We start from the raw sequence: 17,758 nt of genomic DNA on the forward strand, positions 1-17,758 counted from the left end.
CTCAGGGGTCCAGATCGACGGCCATTCTACACATGTTCTTCAACATTTTACCTGGTGTAAAAAAATACCATTCAAACATGCGACTTGCACTTTATGCAAAAAGGAGTTAATCTGGGGGAGTCAAGGGAAATACAGCTTTGGAACAACATACATTTACTGCATGATCGGTTGAAGCAAATTACAGTCTTTGATGCACATTTTGTATTTCTTTAGACTTATTAATGTTGTGAAACTAGGGTTGTTTTAGTTTTCCACAAAAATGGTTCCTTTCAGACTCAAATGTAATGGTATAAAAATGTCTGTGTTGCATGTGAATGAAAGTGTAGAAGACTAGGAGAGCGACAGTGAAACTGTGAGTGAGAGTGAATGTGTGTGTGCAAGGGAGGAAGTGAGAGAATGACTGAGTGTGCTAGTAAGAGGAGGCGTCAGAATGAGTAAAAGGTTGAGAGTGCATAGGAGAAAGGATGAGTAAGCATGTGGGTGAGATGCTGAATGAGGAGGTAATTGAAGACTATAGCGGTCATTATGAACATGGCGGGAAAGACCGCCAACCGACGTGGCGGCGGTGAACAGAATCCCGGCGGCGAATAGAAAAAATTCCCAGACCACCACTCCCCGCCAGGACCCTATCGGTGGGAATCCCGGTCCACCCCACCCCGCCACTGCCAAGCACACCTACATCCCGTCCTCCAAATAATGATGCACAAATCACCTCGGCAGACAGTGGAGGCTGGATGACCATTGGCGGCAAGTGGGCCCAACAACAACCAGTGTACACATTGGCTAGGCTTAGCACCCACACACCTGACACACATCCAGAACACAATAAAACACCCCCAGACACACCCCACAATCCCTTGCAACGAAACCACGACCAGAAGACTGAGAGCACCAGAGCCAGACAGAGAACGCCAGCAGAGAGGACACACATATCGACCCACACAGGAGCACCCAAACCCCGTCCCCAGTCCTGACGCCTTCCACCACCCTCACCATGTCCCCCCCCCAAAAAAAATCCACGCTTCACCGAAAGGGAGCTAAGGATCATGAAGGACGAGATCCTAAAAGTGGAGCCACAAATATTCGGGTCTGAGGTGCAGCACACACCCATCGCCCGGAAAATGGAGCTGAGGCAGACCATTGTGAACAGGGTGAATTCAGTGGGACACCATCCACGCACCAGGGACGACATCCGCAAGAGATGAAACGACCTGCGGGGGATGGTCTGTGCCATGGCATCCAGGCACCACATCGCAGTGCAGAAGACTGGGGAAGGACTACCACCAACACCACCCGACTACACAGACTGGGAGGAGAAGGTACTCGCCATCCTGCACTCAGAGGGACTCACTGGACTCACTGGAAGAATGGACTCGGGTAAGTCATCTACAATTACCCCATATACACCATACCTGTAATGCATGCCCCACCCCACACACACCCACCTAGACCCACACCCCACCCAGCCATTACCCACCACATCCACCACCCTGCATCACCCACAACTCACTACCAGCCCCACATCACTCCCGCTGTGCACAGCCACCCACCCCTGCGCGTACCCACAATGAAATAATAACCCCCACCACAATGTAACCCCACCACTGCCACTAAATGCAATGCCTACCTCACAAAGGCACCCTGGGAGGCCACTGAAAGACACACCAGCACAAAATATCAAACCCTCATGCATATGTAACATACATTTCTATGTCCCCCAACAGGCACCACCACCCATGCAACCCTAATGGAGGGGACAAGGAGTGCCACAGCACTCCAGGGAGACAGAGACACATCACAGGACACTGGTGAAGGATCCCTGGACACTGATGAGCAGGCAGGACCCTCACACAGCCCTGGATGCTCACCATGCAGCAGCCCCACACAGGAAAACACTGTCACCCCTAACACTCAGTCAAGACCAGCAGGCAAGGGGAGGTGTACCCACACCAGTGTACCCAGGGCACAAACAGGTGGAACACAGCTACAGAGGCCACAGTCTCCCACCCCCAACATGCAGGAAGATGATGGCCCCAGTACAAGTGGCACTTCAAGACCTGCGCAGGGGACACAGGCACAGGGGGCCAGGGCAAGGTCAAGTGCCTCTGTGGGTCAGGTGGTAGGGTACCGGATAGATGCAGCAGCCCAGGATGTCATTGCAGAGGTATTGGGGGCCTACCAACATACCCAAGACAGGTTGGCACAGATTGTATCCACCCTGGAGCAAAGTCAGAGGAGGCAGCTGGTACAACACCAACATGCCATGGAGCAGTGGAAAGAACACAATGCCACAATGGCCACCATTGCTGGAGCACTGCTGCAGTTGGTCAGCAAACACTCAGACACCCACTCCGGACAAGAGGCCCCCACAACAGCCCTGGACAACCAGTAACAGATGACCCAAGCAGCTGAAACAGCACAGGAAATACCCTCCCAGGAATCACAAGGCCCGACCATGCCACCCCAAGAAGCTCCGCAGCAGGCGCCCAAACGTAGTCTCAGGCCAAGATATGGCACTGGAAACCCAGCTAAGAACAAGCCCCACTCCAACAATTGACACTGCTACTACTGCCAAGCAACCATCCCACCCACTCACCAACTACACTTAGCTGAGGGCTAAATAAAGTACTAAACTACAAATAGGACCAACCTATGTCATCAAACAGGCCTGCCACCAAGTCGGTTTTGAGGACACCGAACCATTACGACTTCCATCACTGTACATAGCACAGTTCACTGTATTCCACGAATAAACAACATATCTCACCTGTAACACTGTCCTCTGTCTTCAATGTTGAACAAAGTGGATTATGGATGCAACTAGCAGGCAACAACTTTATTGTCAATGTGTGCATGGTGGTGGTAATGTGTGTTTCAAATTAGGCAAGGAGGGAATGCATATATTGTCTGTCAGTACCATGCTGAAGAGGTCCATGTCTCGCCTATCATGACCAATTCCCCCTAGATGACATGGCCCACTTACAGTATCAGTCACTAACCACATTTACGGGCTTAAGTCCCACACAGTCATTGGAAGTAGAGTTGTATCAGTTGGTTCCTGGAATTGACATCTTCCCCTTCCTCATCCTCACCATCACTCTCATCTCTGAGGTAACTGATCAGGACCCGTAGCACCCTCCACCTCCAAAAGGGGGATTGAATGTCTCACTGCCACGTTGTGCAGCATGCAGCAGGCCACCACTATTCTACACACCTTATCAGGCCCATAGGCCAGGAACACCCAGAGATATGTAGGCACTGGAATCTAGCCTTCAGGAGACCTATAGTACGCTCTATCACCCTCCTAGTACGTCCATGGGCCTCATTGTATTTCCTCTCTGCATCCGTCCCGGGATTCCTCACTGGAGTCAGGAGCCAACGCAAGTTTGGAGAGCCAGAATAACCTAGATAAATGGTCAATACAGAGTCATCATTGGAATGTCCTTAGTCAGACAGGCTGGATTTCTGCTATGTGTCAGTTAGTGACAGGCAAACTTACCTATGATCCACCCTCTGTCCTCTTGTAGTTGTTCCATCTTGTGTGGCACACTACTGTTCCTCAAAACAAATGAATCATGGACAGAACCTGGAAACATGGCATTCACATGGGATATGTACTGGTCTGCAGTACATACCAATTGGATGTTCATGGAGTGAAAGTTCTTCCTGTTTCTGTACACCTGTTCACTCACTCTTGGGGGATGATAGCTATGTGGGTGCCATCGATGGCACCTATGACATGGGGAATGTTTGCAAAGGCATAGAAGTCAGACTTGATGGCAGGGAGGTCAGCACTTTGGGGGAATCACACATAGGATTGCAGATGTTGTGCAAATGCATTCAGAAATCTTGTCAGCACCTGGCTGAACATTGGCTGTGAGAAACCAGCACCCATGCCCACTGTCACTTGAAAAAAGCCTGTGGACAGGAAATGGAGTGCGGAGAGCACCTGCAACTCAATTGGAATGGCATGCTGATTACGATTTCCGGGAGTCAGTGCAGGATCCAGTAATGCACATAGGTTCTGAATAGTTGCACGTGTGAGTCTGTAGGAGATTATGATCTAACGCTCCACCATGGTCCCCATATCCACAAGTGGTCTGTACACTGATGGTGCCCTTCCTCGCCACAAGGGTCAGTACCTATGAGGGGTAAGAAAAAGGAGTGATGTGCACACATACACTGGCATATTTGCTACATAGATGCACTGCATTCTTCATAGTAGTGTCTGTACAATAACTGCAACCTGACAGATGTACATGTACATCACTAGGAGGGAACGGAGTAAATCATGTGTGATTATGCATGCCATCGCCAAGGAGGTACAGACCCTGGGAGTCTACAACCGGCGGAGCACCCACTTTCGAAAGAGGTGGGAGGACCTATGGCGCTGGGCGCGAAAGATCACTGAGGCCCAGCTGGGGAAGTCCTCCCAATGTGGAACGGGTGCCTGTCGGGCACTGACCCCCCTCATGCGAAGGATCCTGGTGGTGGCGTACCCAGACCTGGATGGGCGCTTGAAGGCTGCACAGCAGTCACAAGAGGTGAGTACTCACAGCCCTTACTTCAGCCTGGAAGGATGAGTGTGTATGCGATAGGGCTCATGGTGCTTAGAGCAGGGATTTTGACTGGTGTCCACCTACTGTCTGCTCCCCAAAGGGTGTAGGGGTGTCCCTGTCAGGTTTCACCTACCTCAGCTCCAACACAATTTCAGGATATGGGTGTTGGTCAGTATACTGCACAGCAGTCAGGGCCATGGCCATGGGCTTAGTGCACGGTGCTGCCTGCTGGGTGTGTCTGCTGGGTAGGTGTATGTCTGGCCATTGTGTATCAGCATTCAGCTACTAACAAGTGTCTCTCCTGTTGTGTCTCCCCATCGCTGTTCTCTTGTGTTTGTCTGATACGCCATCAACATCAGCCGAGGGAGCTGAGGCACCGGCAAGTGGGGAGGCAGCGACACACGGATCCTCCGAGGCAGAGACAACGGACGGCCAGAGGACCAGTGGGTGGGAGGGCGAGGGGACTTCCATGGGGGAGGCTACTACCACAGGAGGTAGTGACTCTGAGACCTCCTCCGATGGGGGTCCTCCGGCGGTGCCAGACACTAGTGGACAAACCACGACCGTGAGATCTTCCGCCACCGCCCCCATACCATCAGCTCCCTCCCTCCTGCTCCCCACCAAGTTGCCTGTGCCCGCCCGCCTAGTAAGGTGGGCGTCTCCTTCACCCCAGGCACCTCCTTCCCTGCCCCAGTCAGCCCTGCTGCCCTCACAGAGGAGGCTATTGACCTCCTGAGTACCATCTCTGTTGGGCAGACAACCATCATCAATACCATCCAGGGTCTGGCTTCTGAGGTGCAGCAGACCAATGCCTATCTGGATGGCATTCACAGTGCCGTGTCTGCCCTACAGAGATATTTTCAGGCTCTGGCCTCCTCTTGGACGGCAGCCAGTTTTCCTGGCCATTCTGCCCCCCCCTCCAACCTCCTCTACCCCTTCCAGCACCCCGCTCCCTTCACCCGTCCAAAGCACACAATCAGACCCGCATACAGGCACATCAACACACAAGAAGCACACTTCCAAACACAAGCACCACGTGTCCTGGTGTGGGGTGTCTGACTTGTGCTGCTGGGAAGGGTTGGGGGGCGTTGCGGGGTGGGTGGGTATGTAACTTTGCCCTTTCTTCCCTTGTGTTGAGGTTGCGGTACTTACCATCGTCGTCTTCGTCTGTGGTCTCGGTCGTGTAGATATATGTCAAGGAGCAAGGCTGGCATGATCTGCAGCTCTCTGTCCAGGGCTGCCGCTGCACGTTTTGTGGAACTCCGGTGAGTGTTTCCTTCTTTTTGTTTCTTTTCCGCCTGGCTTTGTGTGGCGGTTGTTCCCACCCACGGAACTGGTGGCGGAATGGTGGTTCATAATTTGATGGGCGGGTTGGGCCTTTCCAACGGCCTGTGGGCGGACTCTGCCATCGTCAGCGGGACTCCTTTCCTGGTGGTGGGTGGTGCGCGGGATGTGTGTTTTCCGTTTGGTTCATTATTTGGCGGTCCGGGCTTCTCCTCTTTTGGCGGTTTCTACCGCCAGCAGTGCGCAACGGACCGCTGTAGGAGGCTGGACTGGCTTGTAGTGAGTACCAAGGGGTACTTGCACCTTGCACCAGGCCCAGTTATCCCTTATTAGTGTATAGGGTGTCTAGCAGCTTAGGCTGATAGATAATGGTAGCTTAGCAGAGCAGCTTAGGCTGAACTAGGAGACGTGTGAAGCTACTACAGTACCACTTAGTGTCATATGCACAATATCATAAGAAAACACAATACACAGTTATACTAAAAATAAAGGTTCTTTATTTTTATGACAATATGCCAAAGTATCTTAGAGTGTACCCTCAGTGAGAGGATAGGAAATATACACAAGATATATATACACAATAGCAAAAATATGCAGTATAGTCTTAGAAAACAGTGCAAACAATGTATAGTTACAATAGGATGCAATGGAGAAACATAGGGATAGGGGCAACACAAACCATATACTCCAAAAGTGGAATGCGAACCACGAATGGACCCCAAACCTATGTGACCTTGTAGAGGGTCGCTGGGACTATTAGAAAATAGTGAGAGTTAGAAAAATAACCCTCCCCAAGACCCTGAAAAGTGAGTGCAAAGTGCACTAAAGTTCCCCTAAGGACAAAAGAGTCGTGTTAGAGGAATAATGCAGGAAAGACACAAACCAGCAATGCAACAACTGTGGATTTCCAATCTAGGGTACCTGTGGAACAAGGGGACCATGTCCAAAAGTCACAAGCAAGTCGGAGATGGGCAGATGCCCAGGAAATGCCAGCTGCGGGTGCAAAGAAGCTTCGACTGGACAGAAGAAGCTGAGGTTTCTGCAGGAACGAAAAGGGCTAGAGACTTCCCCTTTGGTGGACGGATCCCTCTCGCCTTGGAGAGTCGTGCAGAAGTATTTTCCCGCCGAAAGGACGCCAACAAACCTTGCTACACGCAAATCGTGCGTTTGGCGTTTTTGGACGCTGCTGGGGCCCAGGAGGGACCAGGAGGTCGCAAATTGGACCTGCAGAGAGAGGGGACGTCGAGCAAGACAAAGAGCCCTCACTGAAGCAGGTAGCACCCGGAGAAGTGCCAGAAACAGGCACTACAAGGATGTGTGAAACAGTGCTCGCCAAAGTTGCACAAAGGAGTCCCACGTCGCCGGAGACCAACTTAGAAAGTCGTGCAATGCAGGTTAGAGTGCCGTGGACCCAGGCTTGGCTGTGCACGAAGGATTTCTGCCGGAAGTGCACAGGGGCCAGAGCAGCTGCAAAGTCGCGGTTCCCAGCAATGCAGCCCAGCGAGGTGAGGCAAGGACTTACCTCCACCAAACTTGGGCTGAAGAGTCACTGGACTGTGGGGGTCACTTGGACAGCGTCGCTGGATTCGAGGGACCTCGCTCGTTGTTCTGAGAGGAGACCCAAGGGACCGGTAATGCAGCTTTTTGGTGCCTGCGGTTGCAGGGGGAAGATTCCGTCGACCCACGGGAGATTTCTTCGGAGCTTCTGGTGCAGAGAGGAGGCAGACTACCCCCACAGCATGCACAAGCAGGAAAACAGTCGAGAAGGCGGCAGGATCAGCGTTACAGAGTTGCAGTAGTCGTCTTTGCTACTATGTTGCAGGTTTGCAGGCTTCCAGCGCGGTCAGCGGTCGATTCCTTATCAGAAGGTGAAGAGAGAGATGCAGAGGAACTCGGCTGAGCTCATGCATTCGTTATCTAAAGTTTCCCCAGAGACAGAGACCCTAAATAGCCAGAAAAGAGGGTTTGGCTACCTAGGAGAGAGGAAAGGCTACTAACACCTGAAGGAGCCTATCACAAGGAGTCTCTGACGTCACCTGGTGGCACTGGCCACTCAGAGCAGTCCAGTGTGCCAGCAGCACCTCTGTTTCCAAGATGGCAGAGGTCTGGAGCACACTGGAGGAGCTCTGGACACCTCCCAGGGGAGGTGCAGGTCAGGGGAGTGGTCACTCCCCTTTCCTTTGTCCAGTTTCGCGCCAGAGCAGGGGCTAAGGGGTCCCTGAACCGGTGTAGACTGGCTTATGCAGAATTGGGCACATCTGTGCCCAACAAAGCATTTCCAGAGGCTGGGGGAGGCTACTCCTCCCCTGCCTTCACACCATTTTCCAAAGGGAGAGGGTGTCACACCCTCTCTCAGAGGAAGTTCTTTGTTCTGCCATCCTGGGCCAGGCCTGGCTGGACCCCAGGAGGGCAGCTGCCTGTCTGAGGGGTTGGCAGCAGCAGCAGCTGCAGTGAAACCCCAGGAAGGGCAGTCTGGCAGTACCAGGGTCTGTGCTACAGACCACTGGGATCATGGAATTGTACCAACAATGCCAGGATGGCATAGAGGGGGCAATTCCATGATCATAGACATGTTACATGGCCATATTCGGAGTTACCATGGTGAAGCTACATATAGGTAGTGACCTATATGTAGTGCACGCGTGTAATGGTGTCCCCGCACTCACAAAGTTCAGTGAATTGGCTCTGAACAATGTGGGGGCACCTTGGCTAGTGCCAGGGTGCCCTCACACTAAGTAACTTTGCACCTAACCTTTACCAGGTAAAGGTTAGACATATAGGTGACTTATAAGTTACTTAAGTGCAGTGTAAAATGGCTGTGAAATAACGTGGACGTTATTTCACTCAGGCTGCAGTGGCAGGCCTGTGTAAGAATTGTCAGAGCTCCCTATGGGTGGCAAAAGAAATGCTGCAGCCCATAGGGATCTCCTGGAACCCCAATACCCTGGGTACCTCAGTACCATATACTAGGGAATTATAAGGGTGTTCCAGTAAGCCAATGTAAATTGGTAAAATTGGTCACTAGCCTGTTAGTGACAATTTAGAAAGAAATGAGAGAGCATAACCACTGAGGTTCTGATTAGCAGAGCCTCAGTGAGACAGTTAGTCACTACACAGGTAACACATTCAGGCACACTTATGAGCACTGGGGCCCTGGGTTACCAGGGTCCCAGTGACACATACAACTAAAACAACATATATACAGTGAAAAATGGGGGTAACATGCCAGGCAAGATGGTACTTTCCTACAACCGCCATGTTCATAATGACGGCCTATGTGAGAGTGAATAAAATAAAGTTACTCATTGAATGAAAGCCTGAGTGAGTAGGAATGAGGCAACGAGCAAGGTGTAGTGGATGAGAAAAACAGCGAAAAAGAAGGAAGATTTGAGATGAGAGAAGCAAAGTGCATGAGAGTGGAGAACTGAGAAGATAGTAAGAAGGAGTGAGCAAAGAGTGAGAGTGAGAAAAAGAAAGGGAGTTGGCAAAGTGAATAATGAGTGAAAATGCAGGAGTGAGTATGTATGAAATTGGGACAGAGTGACAGACAGTGAATGACAGCAAAGGATGGTGTGAGGGACAGAGTGCATGGTAGAGCGGTTGAATGAAAAAATAAGTGGGAGACGAGCGAGAGGGAGTGAGTAAACGGTAAAAGAGAGTGAGAGAGCTTGAGTAAATCTATGGGATTCAAGAATTTTAAAAAAGAGTGAGTAAAATGAGTGAGAGTGAATGGGTGAGTGTGATAGTGACAGACATAGAGTCCAAAGGAAGGTGTGGCAGGATATAGAATAGATTGGGGGGCATACGTATGCAAAAATGGCAAGTGCAGCGCAGCAAGTCACCTTGCTGTGTGCATCACTGAGAAAGGGCATGAATGCGCCGTATTTAAGTTAGGGGTGCCTGTATTCCATGCAGGATTGTTTTTGTGCAGGAAGGGGCACCTTCATGCACAAAAACAATCCTGAGAGGCTTTTTTCTCCATGTGTGCTGCAGAATGCAAGACGCATAGAAAGAGGAAAAAATTAGAAATAAAGATATTTCTCTTCTTCACGCCTCAGGCATATGTTTTTGCCACATTTCCAGGTTTACCAATTATGGTAAATCTGGAAATGCATCCAAAAACCATGGGAATTACGTGAGAACATCCACTCAACACCCATGGAATGCCTCCCTAGAGCAGAGTAAGGCAATGCAGCGATTTGCACTGTGTTGCCTTACTTAAATTTATGGAGCCAATCAGGGCCAAGCAAAGGGGCCTTTGTGTGGCTTCATAAATCTGACTTAAGTTTTGCATCGCTCTTGCATCACGTTGCATGGCGCAACAGCAATGCAAAGGGGCTCATAAATATACCCCTACCTGTATGAGAGAGTGAACAAGTCCAAACATAAGTAAGACACTAAGGCCCTAATTACGACCCTGGTGGTCAGTGTTAAAGCGGCGTTAATACTGCCAACAGGCTGGCAGTAAAAAAAATGGGATTATGACCCTGGCGGTAACCGCCATCATAGACCGCCACTTTAACACACTGACCACCAGGGTGGTAATAGCCGCTGGGCTGGAGACTTCGGTCTCCAGCCCCCTGACGGCCGTCACATTCACACCCTCAGGATTACGACCCAGCCTACCGCCATGGTTTTCGTGCCAAACTTACCGCCACGAAAACCTTGGCGGTAGGCACTATCAGTGCCAGGGAATCCCTTCCCTGGCACTGATAGGGGTCTCCCCTGCCCCCAACCCCCTTCACCGAGTCCTCCCCCATCCTCCCCCTCCCTCTCCTGCACCCGCACATACCCACACACCGCAACACACATCAACATACCTTGTCGCACACATGCATTCACAACACACAACATACACTCACAATCAGTCATTCACACACGCATTCAACGCGACTCACACCCGCATGCACGCATTCCAAAACATACACACACACACCCACATACACACAACACCCCCCACCCCCCTCTCCTGTTGGAGAACCCGACGTACCTGCTTGCACGGGGTCCTCCGGCTGGAGACGGTCCACAGCGCTGCTGTCAGCAGCAGCGTCTGCCAGCAAAACACCGCCAGGCCGAATCATTGCTTATGATACGGTCGGCGGTGTTTTGCTGGCGTGGCGGTGCTGCTGTCAGCAGTGCTGCCTTACCACTGTCCGCCGCCATGACCGTCAGCAGTCATAATACACGTAGACTGCTGGTAGCCACGGTGGCAGTATGTTGGCGGCCATTGCCGTGGTGGTAGGCGGTAGTTACCGCCAATGTTATAATGAGGGCCTAAGTCAAAGGGACTGATAATCTTCCTGCACTGAGGTGCAATGTTCTTTCTAGGATAATCAGCTAATATGCATGACTACATACCTAACTGTTGTCTATCATTCTGCATGTCAGCTTTTCTCTGTACACGCTTTTGTGAACCACCTGACCAAATCAGTAGGACTCAGAACACCATATCAAATCTCTGGATGTGTTTTATTAAACATTTTCCATGCACTGCAGTCTCCTCCTCTTCTGTGTTCGGTTAGCTGAAATGCTACTTTCATATGGGTCAGTGTTTAATTGCCATTTTTTTATTTGGTGTTGTAAACAGAGACATTATTTGAACTTGGCATAAACTAATATCTTTAACTACAGTGAAAGGACCCTTTCTACTGGACACGAGTTTCCAAGGCTACCTCATCAGAACACGTTTCTAGTGCCTAGACAGATCAAAAGTTCAGCATGCATAGCCTGTTCTTCAGCAAACCGCAACTTTGAAATCAGTGGTGGTACTTTGCATCACCTTATCTGTTTGTACTAATTACTCCACTGTATGGAGTCTACTTGTGTAGTGTTCAGTTGTAAATTTGAAAAGATAAAACTGTTAGTCTTACAAGAAACATAGCCTGAATCTGTTGGTAACATCTCACTGTTTGGAGTTGTCAACAGAATACCCATTACACCAAATGTAACTTATCCAATCAGATTTTGTTTTAGTATTTACGACACTGCTTAACGGTGATGCACTGTCATTTTACAGCTTATTCTTTGAGGCTGGCAAGGACTTCAGCAGCCTGCTTCACATCTGTTTGATTTGTCGCTCCTTTGTTTTCTTGGATCTAGAATATGCCATATCTTGCTGTGGTGATAGGGATATGGGATTGTCACAGTTGGCCGTTACATGGAGTGGTATAAGTGGAATGAAATGGCATCCGCTTTTACTTTTGTTGGAAAGCGTTTTGACATTTGAGTAACCTTATGTAACGATTGTGCAATGTGGAGGGAAGTAGTTGGGGAAAATTACTGGATTTGATTTATTTTTTTAATGTAAAAATATGCTATGCAAAGCTGAGGCATCTCTTCCCCCACAACACATTTGTTTAGTCTGACATTTATGAAAGGCAAAAGTAAAATACTCCGATCTGTTCTGTCCACAAATTGACAGATCCTGTAAACATGACAACAAAGTGACTTCTGCTTACTTTCAGAACTGTGGCATGGGATATTCGTTTTGAAATGCCTTGAATTTTCCAAAAAGATGAAGACCATTTTACTGCAGAGGGCAATCGAGATTTTTCTAAACAACAATAAGAAATGTATACAGTTTTAGTTCTTGCAGTCACATTTTGTTAGTAATTTAATTTCTTTTGAGTAAAATCATTTTGGATTTGTGGATCCTCTGTAAAACCACTATTATACTGCATTTGGCTGCACCTTTTGGTATTCGCCCTTGACTTTTTGAGCTTTGCAGAACCAATTTAAAGTGTGCGAACTTTAAACATTTTTTTTTACTAGTGAGTGTATATTTGTTCCTAGTCACTGCACCTACCCACCTCAGATGGCCAGCCCCTGCTGCAACCAGGCCCAACTCCTACTGCACCCAAATACCTGTGGCTCGCCAGTCCCAACTGTGCTCGACTTTTGGTTGTATGCAGTGAGGGTTCATAGGATATACTGGTCTGGGGAGCCCTGTTGGCCCTTCTGTCGGATCCTCAGGGTTGGTTTGAGCTATGCGGACTCAATCAATATGCTAACACCGCTCCCTTGAAGCTTGCCTTGGGTTTGTACTCCCACACCTGTTAAGCTTGTGACAGGTTTGGTCCTCAACAAGGATGTAGGGATCTCGTGGGTTATGCTGGAGACTATCAGTCGGGTTCCTTGAACTCCACAGAAAAGACAGCAAAGATTACCCTTTTTGTTATGATTTAAACAAGGGGGTCCATTTGGTATTTTCCTTGCTAAACAACCCTCCCACATTGGCCTGGGCGTCAGGATGTGCTTACCCTGCCATCCTATGTGTTTTTTCTAAAAACATTTCAAAAACTTGAGACCAGGTTGTTTTGGTATAGCGGATCTGCAAATGTGAAACAGCTGTGGGAGAAAAGGCTTCCTCAGTCAGTAAGAGTAGTATTTTTTAAAATGTTGGCTCTGCAGAGGTCCTCAAAACAAGGTATGCCGCACTCCTGCAAACAGTCCAGATAGCACTAAAATGTAACCCTCCGCCATACCCATAAGCAGCAACCTTGTTTAAAAGAGAAGCGGGGTACCTCAGATGACCCGGGGATAGAACCCTGAAGCAACAGTGGCCCCTGGCCCCTCAACCCCCAGCCCCTTCCACTGAGTCCACTGAGTCCTCCAGGATAGCAAACGGCTCTTAAGCCCAGAGGACTGGAAGAGCAGCTGTGGCGCACCTCCAGCCCATGATAGGAGTCTTGGGGGTTGACTGGTGGAGCTCAGAAGACCGGACCAGGTGTGAGGGGGACAACCAGAACATTGACTTGTAGAGTGGTATTCCAGGATAATCGTTTAGAGCCTCCCATCCCACCACTAGGCCTCAGTAGGACTCAGATCTGAGGATTTCCACTTTTTCCCCCGCCACAAATGTTTTTATTTGGTTTTTCTTGCCCTGGCCTTTGGAGGCTCCCCCTCACATAGGCAAGGAACCAGGCCATGACAGAGGCCCCCACACAAGCCAGAGCCCAGCAATATTTGGCTCTGGCTGCCCAGCAAGCATGATGAAGGATGTGGGAGGGGCCCATAGCGGTCATTCTGTAAAGGATCTCCTGGAGCTATGTGAGTCACAGAAGGAGGCATCTGTGGGGCACCTGATGAAACTTACCATTCCAATCCATGTCTGAATGCCAAAACGGATCTGGATTTGTCAGCTATGAGGAAGGCATAATGGCAATGTTGACTGAATTCAAAATGGAAAAGGTCCAACTATGACAGGGCTTCATGAAATCCATTGCTGATACAGACCATACAGTCCAAAACCACAACATGAGGATGGATCATTTGGAGGTGACGACGGCTGAGGGGCCCACAACAGAGACATACTGGGCATATGAGTTGAGGAACTGGAGAAAAGATGGCAATGACTCACTAATAAGGCGGAGGATGGTGAAAATTGCTACCACCTGAACAACAGACATATAAGAGGGATCCCTGAATTGGTATTAGCCAAGAAACGTCCTCAATATGTGCAGGAACTATTTCAAACTCTTCTGCAAGGCCCAGACAATCTCCTTGACGAATTGAACCATACACACAGTGTTCAGCCCTTATCAAAGAAGAAAAACCTACTCTCTGAAGTCCTCACCTGAGTCCATTACATAAAAAAAAAGAGGAAATTATGTCAGCAGCCAGACGGCTGGACATAGCAGTATTCAGGTGCTCAAACATTTCTCTTTTTCAAGATGTCTCTACCTTAACTTTGGCCAAAAGGAAGTCTCTTAAAATAGCCACAACTTCCTATGGGACCACAATATCCCATATAATGGGGCTTTCCACTCCGCCTCCTGTTTTGGTACAAAGAGAAGGACATCTCTAGATCATGGGTGCTTACAAACTTTTTCCCGGGGGCCAAAATTACAGTCTGGTTTGTGGCCGAGGGCCATACTGAGGGGCCTGCGGATGAGGGAAAGGAGGGGAGGGGAGGGGAGGGGATGAAGAAGTGGGGCTACAGGGGTAAAAATAAAAAAATCACCCCTTTTTAAAACATTACTAGACAATACTGTATTTCAAAACCAGATATAACTACAAAGCTAAAAGATATTCAGCACAGGTTTAACTGAGTCCGAAATATAGTTACGTCAAAGAAAGATATATTAAGAACTTGTTTTAAACATGTCTCGTATTAGTGTCCTGTAATCTGGTACTATATCTGAAATGGCAAGCCTTAAGAGCTGATCCAGATGTAAGTCTGTAAGCTTATTTCTGTATTTACTCTTCAACAGTCCCATTGTGGAAAAACAACTTTCATAAACATGTGTTGACCCAAGCATGCAAATTACTTTCTGGGCCACTGTAAAAAGAACAGGAAATATGTCAGAAGGCACACTGTTCCAGAATTCTTCTGGTGCCTTCCCCAAAAAAGATGTTTCAAGAGCTGAATTGTGCTGCTTGTCTATCAGCTCCATTTGTGCTTCTGCCCTATTCATGCCAATACGTTCAACAAGATCAAGATGTTGTGCACTCACCATCCAGGGTTTTTCAACCACCCTCAACACAGGGGTGAGGGCCCTGACTTGAGAAAATAGCTATTTGATCTTCCGGACATTTCCCCAAGACATGCACCAAGGTTTAGCGCTGTCAGCATTTCTTGTGCATTTGGAAACCTGAGAGTCACAGCCAACAGTTTTGGGAAGTGGTTGTAGTCAGCAACATCCAGTTTTTCCTTGAATAGCGCAAGCTTACTTTAAAATGAGTAAATACCATTCATCATGGAGCACACACGCCGAAGTTTGCCTTGCAGCATCAAATTGAGAGCATTGAAGTGTGCAAATAGATCTGAAAGAAAATGGAGCATCATAAGCCATTTCACATCCTTTAGTTCTGGGAATTATTGACCTCTATTGTTTACAAAGTGTTCAGTTTCAGGGAACAAAGCAATGAACTGCTCCAGAACTTTCCCTTTGCTTAGCCATCGCACTTCAGTGTGCATCAAGAGGTCTGTATATTCAGCTTCAGACACCTGCAGCATAGCTTTTAAAAACTCTATGGTAAAGGGCTTTGGCATGAATAAAATTAACAATTTTCACTGCAGGTTTTAGGATGTTATTCAGTTCTCCGTGTTTCAGTTTTGCACACAAAACGTCTTGATGAATAATACAGTAGTAGTCTATCACATTCTGACTGGTGACCAGTAAAGGCAGGCAAATGTGGCTGCTTCATGTTTGGGGTAACCCAGGTGTCAGGTCTTCCAAAGGGAAACCTTTCAGCCCCAGGCTGCTGCAATATTGGCACATCAGTATCCTCCTCTAAAACAGGCCCTTCATCTGCACTCAGAGTGGCCTCCACATCAGAAGATTCCTCTCGGACAGAAAACTCACTGCCAGAATCTCTCACTTCCTCCTCTGCCTCAGATGCAGAGTCAGTCTCATAATCATGGTCAAAAGACGACTCAAAAAGCATGCCAACAGCCTGCTGAGCGGTCACTCTGCAGCTAGCCATGATCCTTTCTAACAACAAATGGATTGCCAACCAGCACTGTCTAAAATAAGTAATAAACAAAGTGTGGCTTTATCACAAAGAGTTATGTAGTCAAAAACTATACTACTCACTTGCCTGAAAAAGCTAGACTCACCAGCAACTACTCTACACAGACACAGCAATCACCAATGATATGCCACTAAACAGGAAAAAAAGAAAAGCAAATTAGACATAAGACAACACAAATGTCATTGTGCACAAATCTAAGGACAATTTCACATAGAATCCTGCATTTAGTGCACCACCTACAAATATGTCATTCATGCATGTCAACAATACTCCTTTGGAGTAAATTGCTTTTACTTACCTAAAACATGCAACTACGCAAACCGCAGGTCAACTATTGCCAAACCCATAAGGATTCACAGCAAATGAAACAAAAGCTTTGAACTAGAACAAAAAGAAGAAATAAACTGTTATAATCACAAATACAAATACTTCGCCAGTTGACAAACACCCCGCCACCAAGAATTTATAAATTTTCCCTGGTGCCTAAGTGGATTCTGCCCCCCTTGGGGGCAGATGGGCCTAAAGAAAATAGGCCGATCTGCCCCCAACGGAGGCAGAAATGGCCATCAGTAATGTGCCCCCTTTGGGGAGGGTGTCCCTTGCCAAAGGCGTCACCCCCCCACACAAAACACACACAAACGCACACACAAGATCCCTGGTGCTTAAGCGGATTCTGCCCCTCTTGGGGGCAGATGGGCCTAACAAAGAGGCTGATCTGTCCCCAAGGGGTGGCAGAAATGACCAACAGTTCTGTGCCCCCTTTGGGGGGTGACCCTTGCCCAAGGGATGCCCCCAAGATGCAAAAAACACACACAACACAATCCCTGGGGCCTAGTGGGTTTTGACACCCCTGGGACAAGATCGGCTAAAAACATGGGCGATCTAGCCCCAGGGGGGGCCGAAACATATAAAGAAAATGGCCCCCAGGGCAGCGACTCTTGCCTAAGGGGTTGCTGCCCTAAAACATTATTTGAAACAGAATCCCTGGTGTCTAGTGGGTTTCAACCCCCCCGGGGGCAGATACACATATATACTTATGCCCCCAGGGGAGCGACCCTTACCGAAGAGATTGCTCCCCAGAATAAACAGAAAACAATCCCTAGTGTCTAGTGGGTAGATTCCTGCTCCACGATCGCGGGCGAGGAATCCACTCAAAACAGGCACAGGGGGAAAGGAAAAACTCTTTCCTTTCCCCCTGTGCCTGTTTTCCACCCCCAACAACCCCCCAGGAGAAGGACTCACCTTTGATGCATCCTCTCTCCTAACGCGCTGGAAGCAAATGGCTTCCAGTGCGTCCCCAGCAGCATTTGATGATGTCGGCGCGCTATGAGTGCGCTGACATCATCAGATTGCTGAGTGGGGGGTTCGGGGTGGAAGGGGAAGCGATTCCCCTTCCATCCCCGACTGGGTGGTGTGGGAGGGAGGCCCATGGAGGGAAC

The sequence above is a fragment of the Pleurodeles waltl genome, chromosome 9 (genome assembly GCF_031143425.1).
Source record: "Pleurodeles waltl isolate 20211129_DDA chromosome 9, aPleWal1.hap1.20221129, whole genome shotgun sequence".
NCBI classification, from domain to species: domain Eukaryota; kingdom Metazoa; phylum Chordata; class Amphibia; order Caudata; family Salamandridae; genus Pleurodeles; species Pleurodeles waltl.